This window comes from Spermophilus citellus (assembly GCF_964194105.1).
Source record: "Spermophilus citellus genome assembly, chromosome: 3".
In the NCBI taxonomy this organism is placed as follows: domain Eukaryota; kingdom Metazoa; phylum Chordata; class Mammalia; order Rodentia; family Sciuridae; genus Spermophilus; species Spermophilus citellus.
The window spans coordinates 52,864,713-52,875,848 of record NC_138184.1 but is presented as its reverse complement, the minus strand read 5'-3'; positions in this window follow the sequence as shown (position 1 = coordinate 52,875,848).

Sequence of the window (11,136 nt, the reverse complement as noted above, 5' to 3'; positions counted from 1 at the left end):
TGCATGTTAATAAAATAAACAAGACACACACTGAATCAGATGAGGCTACTTAAGGATTTCTACATACCTTTACTGTAACTTTGATCTAAAAGCAAGAAAGAAAGGAACACGTCCTAGAAATAGTTGTAGTTGAAAGGAGACTGAGGTAGGAGGAAAGACTTGCTACAAATTTGGGGTGAGGAACCTGTAAGTAGGAGGATGAGTCAGAGACAAAGAACTATCACTGACAGTCCAGAACTGTCAGCGGCTGGAAATGCCAAAATGTGCAGACATGAGACAAGAACAAAGGGAGGAAGGAAACTTCTGAAAACAAAGTGGGATTCATGTCCAACTCTGCCCCTCTATCACTGTGTGACATTGGGCAAGGTACTCAGCCTCTCTGTAGCTTCATTTCCTTTTCTGCAAAATGTGGTGATAACAGTAGAGACTTCAAAGGACTGTTGGAAGATTTTCATGACACAATACCTGTCAAACATACACTTTAAAAAGTTAGCTATTATCACCTTTATTAGCATCATATAAAAATGTATACAATTTTACATCATGCCAGACATACAAGTATTCAATAAGTAATGGCTATTATTATTGTGATGTTGGTAGTAACTTCCTTCCTTGGGTTCCAAGATTTCAAATATCCGAAAATGATAGAATAAATTCTTGTGCTGGACTCAGTCTCTCTGGCTCCCATCCTCACATGAGCCAAAGAAGGGTGGCTTGAAATTTTTCCTTGGGGGGTTCCTCCCCATGCAGAGGGGAAGGTCCCTTGAACATTTGAGCCTGACATGATGTGTAAGGCCAATTAGATTTGGAAGAAGGATCCAGCCCCCCAGGCTGCGATGCAATGTTTTTCAAAGAGACATAACAAAGGTCACCCTAGAGACATCTCTCCGTAACAGATGATGCTTGTAGGCATCAGAGAAGCCAAAAATGGACCTCGGCTTGAATATCCTGCCAACATCCTGCATTTTGACAGCTACAATTCTTCCTTTTTCAATTTCAATTCTTATTGATTTTCAAGATCCTCATTTGGGAGATGTATGCCATCATTGGACCACAGTGTTTAGCAATTTATCTGTGCCTGCTTTTATATGCTAGATTGATCCTTTAGTACCGAGGCTGCAGGCAGGGGGCACCAGGGTTGTGATTTAGCTGGCAAGCCACGATGGCACCTATTAGTCAGAGACGTTTCCTCCACTCACCTGAAGAAAAAACTCTCAAGTGAGCCTAGGTAAGGAAGTTCATCTTTGGTAAGGAAGGAGCAGCAGGTGACAGAGAGCTGCTGATATGATTCTAGGAGATCAGGGATGGGTCCTTATTCCACGGATGTTGAAGATTAAACACCGAGAAGTGCCAGCAGCAGACTTGACCAAAGAGAAGTGGGCCCAGAGCTTAGTGCTAGCCATTAGCACCCCATTATCTTTTCTTTGCTAACCAGCCCTCATCTTCTCAACCCCCATCATTCATTACCTAACCGACCCCCAGACCTTTGCCCCCTGCCTCAATTTGTCAGTTTGTCAAGGAATGGGACATATCCTGTCCCCTCGGGTCAGGCCTGGCTGCAGACAGACTGCTGTTTGGCAAAGAAAGCATGTGGGGAGTCTGTGCAGTGGGCTCATTTATAGAATTGTCCTCTTAGCTTCACCATCCTCAGCTAGTTGTCCCCTTACCCTATTTCAGAGAACAAAGAATAAATTAGGAATAAGTTGAATCTGAAAATGTTGACGGCAACAGACATCACTCTGTATTTCTCTTCAGAAGGCCCAGATTTCTCTCGGGGAAGTCAGGGAGAAGAGTCACATCATGTGGTGAAATGCTTGCTTAGTTCTAGTTATGGGTAAGAATTAGACAGGAATGCAGTCTTTTTCTCTACTGTTTTTCTTATGTGCAAATCAACAGCTGGAAGATATCTTCAGAAACATGGAGAAGGCAAACAAAAGGAATTTGGAGAAGAATCAATTTATTATTGGCCATTTTTTTCCCAGAAAGAAATTCTGGCATAAACAGTGGAATTTACTTGCACTAAATGAAAGCTTGGTGAGCATATTGTAAGAAAAGTGCCTGAATATTTAGGGATTATAAAACGCAACCAAAAAGCATTTAGGGATTAAAATCATTACTTCTTGTATCCCCTTAGCCTAATTTCAACTGATACATCTATAGTGACTGCAAAAATTGCATTTTCTTTTTGCTGTTAGTGGTGTTTGTTCATGTCAACACACTTTCTCATCCTTGTTTCTGATTCTCCTAGAAATGCATAAATAAATAGCATTTGGAAAGTATAACAACAATCCATTGTTTATTAGAAATTTCAAGTTAACTGAGCTGTTGGGACCTATATATTAAAAAAAAATCATTTGTTTATCCCAGTGGCTCCTGAGGCTGAGGCAGGAGGATCTTGAGTTCAAAACCAGCCTCAGCAAAAAGCAAGGTGCTAAGCAACTCAGTGAGACCCTGTCTCTTAAAAAAAAATAGGCCTGGGGATATGGCTCAGTGGGGTCAAGTATCCTTGAGTTCAATCCCAGATATCCCCCTCCAATCATTTTTCTGAAGTTCAAAATCTAACCTCGCATATTTGCAACAGTCTAAAGGTATTCACTACTTATTGGAAATTCAACTCTGACTGGGCATCTTCTATCTCATCCAGCACACTTATATTGAAGCCACCCTTGCTCACTTGGTGGCACCCTTATTGAATTTCCCTCATGAAATGTAGAAGCTGTTCTTTCATTCCATAAAGCGGCCATTATCAAATGCCATGGTCATGCCAATTTTCTGGGAGTTTGGGATAAACTACATTATTCTAACCTAGTTTTTATGGAGAGTCCTTATCCTGCCTGACCTTGGTGATGACAGGTAGGTTGCCCTTCACCAAAAGAAGAACAGCACCCTTTAGAAAAGCCTCCAGCAAGAGATGAGACAACCACTGGTGTGGGGAATGCACATCCTATTATGGTGTGGACAGATGGCGGCTACGCTAGGCTATCCTGGGATACTTCCATTGCCATGTGAAGGATGCTTTGATCTGGAGAAAGGTCTCCTTCTATAACCCAAACCCAGCCACTGAAAGAGACTGTGAAACTGAGCAGGACAGAAGAAATGAGGGAAGTGACTTTCACTGAGAATTCACCTCCGCTCCTGCACTATTCTGGGTGACCACACCACTCAAAAGTGACCCATCCATTTTCTATGCAGTTCAGCATTGGTGGAAGTATGGAGAGCTTGTGAGTGTGTGCATGCCCATGTGCATGTGTTCTTAGGGCAGTTAATGTCTTGAAAATCCCAACCTCTTCACTACTCCTTTCTAAAGTCCTTGAAGGGCCTGGAAATTATACAATGATATGTCAATTTTCTCGGCTTCTTTCATTCCAAAGCATTTCATAATCTGCACATGCACATCGAGAGGGCATACTGAGACCAGTTCCCTTCAGTCTTGAGCCTGGAGAAACTGGCTGGTGGGTATTTATCTTCTTGACCTTCGGCCTCACCCAGGTAGCCTCTCACCAGGACAGTGTCATTTATATTCACTTAGTAGAAGATTCTAACAATGCATATGGGGAACAGGACTGCTCATGGGCAGAAATTTGAAAAGCTTCCAGATATTCTTTATGCAGTATTGAGCTAGGTCAGCATAAATGACCCATTTTGCAAATAACTCTGGGACCTTGCTCTCATGTCAAGTTAGGAAGGCAGAGTTTTAACTTTTCCTAACCAGAACTAAGTTTCCCAGTAGTAGGGAGCAAGAGTGGTAGGGAAGGAAAAGGAAATAGATTTAGAAGTAGTTATCCAAATGAAAGATTCAAAGAGATGTACCTCAAATTTTTTGAAATTAAATTGTCCTGAAATGTGAAATTATAGAGCTTGAAAAAAACCACTCATGTAGATCAAGTCCAGTTAATTGGAAAAGCTGCATAGTACCTCTTCTATTCCTGTATAATTGATTCTTTTATGAATTTTTTGACTGATCTGCAAACGAACACTAACACACAATGCTATCACAATACTCACTTTATGGGTTTTGGGTGTTTTCCCATCTTTCTTTCAGGGTTTAAAAATAACTTTTGAAATAATCATCGATCTCCCTGGGTGCAGTGGCACATGCTGTAATCAACAGCTCGGGAGGCTGAGACAGGAGGATCACAAGTGTGCAAAGCCAGCTTCAGCAACTCCATGAAGGCTTTAGCAAGACCCTGTCTCTAAATATATTTTAAAAATGGGGGCCGGGAATGTGGCATGTAGTTAAGTGCCTCTGGGTTCAATCTCAGGTACCAAAAAAATAACAACAACAACAAAAATAATCATTAGTCTCATGTTTTAGGTAAGGAAATATATGAATAAATGAACAAAATTTCCTTTGCTACAGATACAGCAAACAATACAAACCCTAGGCTTTCTGGCCTAAAACCTTTGCACATATTGGAGGCCCTCTTCCCAGATGCTATCAGATACTTGGTAAATAAGAAGAGACATGCTCCTACCTCAGAGAGCTTAGCATTATACCCCTCAACACATATGAAGAAGCCCATTTAGTTCAGTGTTATGAGATATGAAAACAACCTCTCATACCTGCAAAGTATGGAACAAGCAACGTAAATACCATTCAATCTATTCAGCACATACCAAACCCTGAATTCCTAGAGGCCAGTTTGAAAAGTGAAAGAAGAGAAAGGAGGAAATAAGGGGCCCAAGGAGTGATCCAGGGAAATGACATCCAAATGGGATGGGGTAGGAAACAGTTAACCACAGACAATATTTAACAGTCAGACACACTGACAAGATGGGGACGTCATGCCCTTCCTCTTGCCTTTTTAGGTTTCACTTATTGGGGTTCAGACACCTCCTCCAGTCCCACCTCCAAGGTACTGATGCTTCAGGCCCCCCCCACCCAAAGGCATGTGGCTCCCTCCACAACACCGATTCCTTTCTCATACCACAGGCTTTTTCTTCTTATATTGAACGCATCAGTCCTCCTAAAACAGCAAACCACCTGAGGTTGAAATGCATTTCTGATTCACCATGATGGCTCCCAACACATCCTCCACACTTTCTAGTGTCTTTTTGGCCCTCAATAAATCTTCACAGAAGGGAGATTTATTTAAGTTTTCCTATTCATAATTTACCACCGGGGGTAAATAAATCAGACCCTATTTGAGCAAGATTGATTTTTTTATATACACTGACAAAAACAAAAAAACAACAAAAAACCCACCCTGCTCTAATAAGCTGAATATGCAAATTGAGTATTCATCAAGGAAAGAAAGAAACATGTTCGATTCAGAGGAGAGAAGCCCAGAGGTAAACAGGAAAATGCCCTCTAGGGACCATTCTATGTTCCTATCCATGATGAGTTTCCCATTCTAATGTGGAATTCCTTGAAGCAGTCCTGTCTGGGGTGTCCACAGACAGCCTAGCCCATTGAACCTTCAAGATGGCTTCCATCTCCTGACCTGTCACTGTGCTTCACTGAGGGGGAGTAGAGAGAAACCAGGGTGGGGGAGTTCACCCTGGGTGCCACCCAGCTATCAAAACAGAGAATGTCAGAAGGCAGAGAAGATACACAGGTATGCATCTGAAATGTACATTAAAAACAAATCAATAGGGTTCTTGGGTTGGGGATATAGCTCAGTTGGTAGAATGTTTGCCTCCCATGCACAAGGTCCTGGGTTCAAACCCTGGCATACACACACACACACACACACACACACACACAAAACCACAACCCAACAGGGCTCTCTATAATTTGTATGACTTTTTAAGGAGAAATATAATTTACCAAAGGAAAACCATGGGAAACATTATCCATCTTCTGTGGTACTTGCCAAAAAATGACCTTGGTCAACAATGAGGGTGTTCTGCAGGGTACCAACTACACTGCCAATATCTAAATGAAAGTTTCCTCAAGTAATGGGGAATAAGGTGAAGGTCAGTGATCCGTTTATGGTTCTCATTTGTTTCTTGCAAATTCTTAATCACCGAAACTCCGGACTTTTCCATAGAGATCAACATGAATGTGCCGTAATTATAATATAAGAAAAAAAATGAATTTCTTGGTATTGCTAAAGAAAGCTAAGATTGTGATGATTGTGCACTTGAAGGGGCTCTAGTGAGTAAACAAACTGGGTTACATCCATTCAATGGAATACCATTTAGAGGAAGGAAAAGAGGAAGAGGAGAAAGGAAAAGAAATGAGTCTTTGAGCCATAAAAAGACATAGAAGAACCATATATGTGTATTTCTGAGTGAAGAAACAAATCTGGTCTGAAAAGACCAGTGTTTGCTAGGCGTTTGGCAGAAGGAGAAAAGTTGGGGTGAGTAGGTGGAACACAGGATTCTTGAAGCAGTGAGACTATTTGGTATGATATTATAATGGTGAATATAGATGCCATTTTACATTTCTAAACTCCACAAAATATATAATGCAAAGAATGAACCCCAATATAAACTATGGGCTTTCTGTGTCGATCTCAGTTAATCAGCTACAGCAAATGCTGTCATTTGGGAAATGTTAAGAAAAGGGGACTCTAGGGTGGGCTGGGGGACCTGTGACAGTATATGTAGGAAATCTGTACTTTGTGGCCAGATTTCTGTATATTTAAACTGCTCAAGAACAGTCCATTAATTTTAAGTAACTGTACCAGAAAAAATATGTGATTTACTAGATCAAAAAATTTTTTAATTTTTTTCCCTTTTTTATTGGTTGTTCAAAACATTACAAAGCTCTTGACATATCATATTTCATACATTAGATTCCCATTTTTACCCCAAATACAGATTGCAGAATCAAAAATTTTTAAGAAATCAAAATAAGTATCAGGGATATTCACCTACTTTGGAAGGGAAATGGTGGAAGGGCTTGGTCTATGGTATATTTTTTATTCTATTATTCATGGTAGGTAGTGTGGATTTTGAGAGGTAGAAAGGCCAATGCTTAAAAAAGGCCCAAAAAGACAAAAACAAAAGACTATGAGAGCCAGCCCCAGATCATCTCATGGCAACCAGAGAGCTCTGAGGTAGGGAGGTAATTAGCCCCAAGGAAGAGCACAAAGAACCTGAGGAAAGGTCACAGTCAAAACTGGAAGAATTACAGGGAAAAGAAAAATATTCATTGAAAGTGTAACACTGTAAAGAACTCAGAGAAATGTTTTTGAATTTCAACACGGGGCCGTGGAGCTGGACAGCCTTGTGCAGTCAAAGGGCATTATTTGAAGTTCTCATTGTCTTTCAACACCATAAAGTAGGGAACTATGGCAGGCTGAAACAACAACTTTGCAAAACTTTCTAATGTTATCTCACTCTGTGATTCTCTCTTACCCATTCTCTTATGTTATCTTCAGTGGGAAGATTTTTTTTCCCCCACATTCAGATGGTTTTCAGACACACTCTTGTTTAGAAGATAAGGGCAATCTGAGGTGTGGCTCAGTGGTAGAGCACTTACCCAGCACATATGAGGCACCAGGTTTGATCCTTAGGATCACATAAAAAAAATAAATAAATAAATAAAATCATGGTAATAATAAAAAGCTGAGTCCAGACTTTAAAAAAATAAATAAAAAGAAGCGGGGCACAGTGGCACATCACTGTAATCCCAGAGGCTCATGAGCCTGAGACGGGAGAATCGCAAGTTCAAAGCCAGCTTCAGCAACAGTGAGGTGCTAAGTAACTCAAGAGACCCTGTCTCTAAATAAAATACAAAATAGGGCTGGGGATGGGGCTCAGTGGTGGAGCGCCCCCAAGTTCAATCCCCAGTACCTAAATAAGTAAATAAACAATAAAAAGAAAATGATAAGGGTAATAAGACGAACTAAAACCATTCTGGCGTTGTTCCTTCTCCAATTTTACTTCCACTCTATGCAATGATGTCAGACAACCAATAGGGAGGAAATGAATAGCCAAACTTAGAGGTGGTTCTGCTACCCTATATATTATCTCAGGTGTCCACAAAAATCTTCCTTAAAAAAAGATAAGAATGAATACTTTCTATTGAGACTGAAAGATATTTTTTCTCCACTGAAGGTCAACGAGACAGAGTTTATGATAGAATGTTAGTCAAATTTATAAATTCCAATGTTTGCTTCTTACCCAATGGATAAAGATTTGAGCTCCCAGGTTGTGAAAGGAATGGAGTAAAAATAAGGAAAACCTTGTGCTTTTCTGCAACATCCCATATTATCTTACATACCTTATACTCTTTCTGGGACAGCACAAAAATGAACATTAAAAGGATCACTAGAGCCTACTCTGTTTATTCTTCCTAAAGAAGGAGAAGTCAGTACTGGAGACATATGGACATTCAATAGTCTTCTTCAAACTTGGGATTGCTACTCATTACAAGGTACATGGAGTCAATTTAGTAGAATTTAGCCCAGTATTCTGGATGGCCTAAGGAGTGTTTTGTTTGGTACTGGTCCCTATGTTTGCTTAAAGCATTGTTAAAATAATTGACATTGATTTTTAAAATTTGACCATCTGTAATGTGGATATTATTTCAGGAGACTGTCACAGTAGAAAACAAAATTTAAGAACGGAGTTCTGAATGCAATGGGAGGTAGACTGTAGTCACCAGAAGTGGATGAGAAGAGTAAATTTGGTTCCTTGATGCAGTAGCCCACTCTACCCCAACACCTGGTTGGGGGAGGGTATCTGTGTGGGAAGGTACCTTGCAGGAGAAGTGATTCCTGTTTCACTTTATTCATGATAAAAAGGAAAAATTTTCAAACAACATGTTCCAAGCCTACCTAGCTCATCCTGTGGTGTGCTTAGTGTTTGACATATTCCATTTTACCATGGACAAGGAGATACTAAGAGCCTGACCATCCAAGACCGGAATCCAGAACTACCTGATAAAACCTTTTTTTGTTGATGTTGCCAGGGATTGAACTGAGAGGTGCTTAACCACTGAGCCCTATCTCCAGCCCTTTTTTGTATTTTGTTTAAAGACTGGGAGTCTCACTGAGTTGCTTAGGGCCTCACTAAACTACTGAGGCTCGCTTTAAACTCATGCTCCTCCTGCCTCAGCCTCCCAAGCTGCTGGGATTACAGGCATGTACCACCACCGCTGGCACTGATACAAATGCTGAAGGCATGACTGGAATGTCCCTGGGGAATGGCTCCATGGAGTATCTTTTTGAATGGGGGGGCAGGGGCTGTGGCTCAGTGGTAGAGCGCTTGCCTAGCATGCATGAGGCACTGGGTTCAATTCCTGGCACCATATAAAAATAAATAAGTAAAACAGATGCTTTTGTACTGTGCTGAGACTTAAAGGCTGGATATTAAAAACAATAGACATTTCCATCCTCAGTGTCCAGAGATCTTTGAAGCTTTGAACACAGAACTGGGAGGTGAAGAAGGTTAAAAAAAAAAAAAAGACCTTATCTTGGGTTATAATTACAGTGGTCTTTTTAAAAATGTTTTTTTCATTTCTTCTTTTTAGTTATACATGATGGTAGAATGAATTTTGACGTGTTATACATACATAGAGTATAACTTCCATTTTTGTGGTTGGACATGATGTGGAGTTTCCCTGGCCGTGTGTTCATATATGAACACAGGAAAGTTCTGTCCCATTCACTTTACTGTCTTTCCTACTTGCATCCCCCCTCCCTTCCCTTCATTCCCCTTTGTCTAATCCAATGAACTTTTATTCTTCCCTCCCCAACCCTTAATATTTGCTAGCATCCACATATCAGAACATTCAGCCTTTGGTTTTGGGGGGATTGGCTTATTTCACTTAGCATGAAAGTCTCTGATTCCATTCATTTACCAGCCAATGCCACAATTTCATTCTGCATTAATATTCCATTGCCTATGTGTATGCAGTGGTCATCTTATAGCACATCCTTGACCCTGACCTGTCACATTTACAAAAGATCACAGGCAGAATGTAGGAGGGTAGAAACTGAGGAACTTTCCAGAAAAATAACAATAATTGAGCGCTTACATGTTGAGTATTGTTCAAAGGGCCTTATAATCATTACGATTATAAATTATTTTTCATTACTTACAGAGGAATCCTACTACCCCATTCCAATTTTCATTTTTAGGAGCCACAATAAAAATAAATGATTCTCACTTCTAATACAAGAGGACTCTAGAGTTCATATAGGTGTAGACAAACCAGAATATTAAAATCTGTTCTGACAGGGAGGTAGAATGTCCCAGTGGGTTTATTTTTCAAGTTGGATGGTAAGCCTTTCATGTGGAAAGCAACAGAAATCTCAGCAAAGAGCAGGATGAAGACTGAGAATCCTCCTTGAAAATGATTCGTTATGCAACTTACACAAACCCCAGGAGATGTGTCTGACTGGACATTTACCTTATTAAGATGTAAGTTTGAAGGTAGTTATTAAATAGGGAAAATAGAGATGTTCTTAATCTGCACCTTCATTTTTCAGTTTCTCTCTCTTAAGGTTATTTGCACACCATTCTGTTGACGTAGTTTTGCATATGAACCTCCTGTTTTCAATCTGAATACAAAGCATTGTTGTTCTGCAGATGACCGACTCAGCCAGCACTTGAGAACTCACTGGAGACATCTAGTCTCCAACCGTAAGAGACCAAGCAAATAAACTGAGGTCTGTCTGTACAATACAAGGGCATGGGAACAATGACAATGTCGTTGGAAATTATATAATCTTAAGAAAAAGTTAGAATACACCTACTTCCAGATTTCAAAATGGTAGGTGAGAAAATCTTTGCCACCTGCACCTCAGACAGAGCATTAATCTCCAGGACATATAAAGAACCCAAAACACTTAACACCAAAGAAATAACCCAATCAAATAAATGGGCAAAGGAACTGAACAGGCACTTCACAGAAAAAGAAATACAAATGGTTAACAAATATGCAAAGAAAATGTTTGACATCTCTAGCAACTAGAGAAATGCAAATTTAAACTAGACAGATTCCCTCTCACTCCAGTCAGAATGGCAATCATCAAGAATACAAGCAACAATAATGCTGGCGAGGATGTGGTGGAAAAAAATGGTACACTCATACGTTGCTGGTGGGACTGCAAATTAGTACAACACTCTGGAAAGCAGTATGGAGTTTCCTCAGAAAACCTGGAATGGAACCACCATTTTCCCCCATTTAAATCCAAATAAAATCACTGGATCGGTAATCCAGGCACCTCAACTGGG